Here is a 506-nt window from a genome sequence, read left to right on the forward strand (position 1 = left end):
CAGCCTGTATCTTGGAGCTTAGGGCTGTGTTCCTTTGTTGCTGAGATTTTTGCTTGGTATGTCTTGCCCTGGAACTTGTTGGCCCTTGTGTGGTGCTTGGTTTCAGTGTAGGTATGGAGGCATTTGATGAGCTCCTGTCAATTAGTGTTCCCTGGAGTCAGGAGTTCCCTGGAGTCAGGGTTTGGACTTAAGCCTCCTGCTTCCAGTTATCGGTCCTATTTTTACAGTCTTTTCAAAACTTCTCCTTCTATACAGCACCACTGATAAAATATCTATGTTAAAGATGAAAAGTTTCTCCACCATGAGGATCACCCAGAGAGGTTCACAGCGTTACATGGAGAAGAGAAGAGGGAGGAGGGAGTTAGAGGTGACCTGAATGAGATGAGGTGGAATCAATAGAGGAGAGAGTGGGCTAGCCAGTAATCACTTCCTTATGTGCACCCCACAACTGGACCGCTCAGAGATGTTCACGGAGTTATACAGAGAAGAGAAGAAGGAGGAAGGAG

This window comes from Bison bison, unplaced genomic scaffold, assembly GCF_000754665.1.
Source record: "Bison bison bison isolate TAMUID 2011002044 unplaced genomic scaffold, Bison_UMD1.0 scf7180017864042, whole genome shotgun sequence".
Lineage (NCBI taxonomy): Eukaryota > Metazoa > Chordata > Mammalia > Artiodactyla > Bovidae > Bison > Bison bison.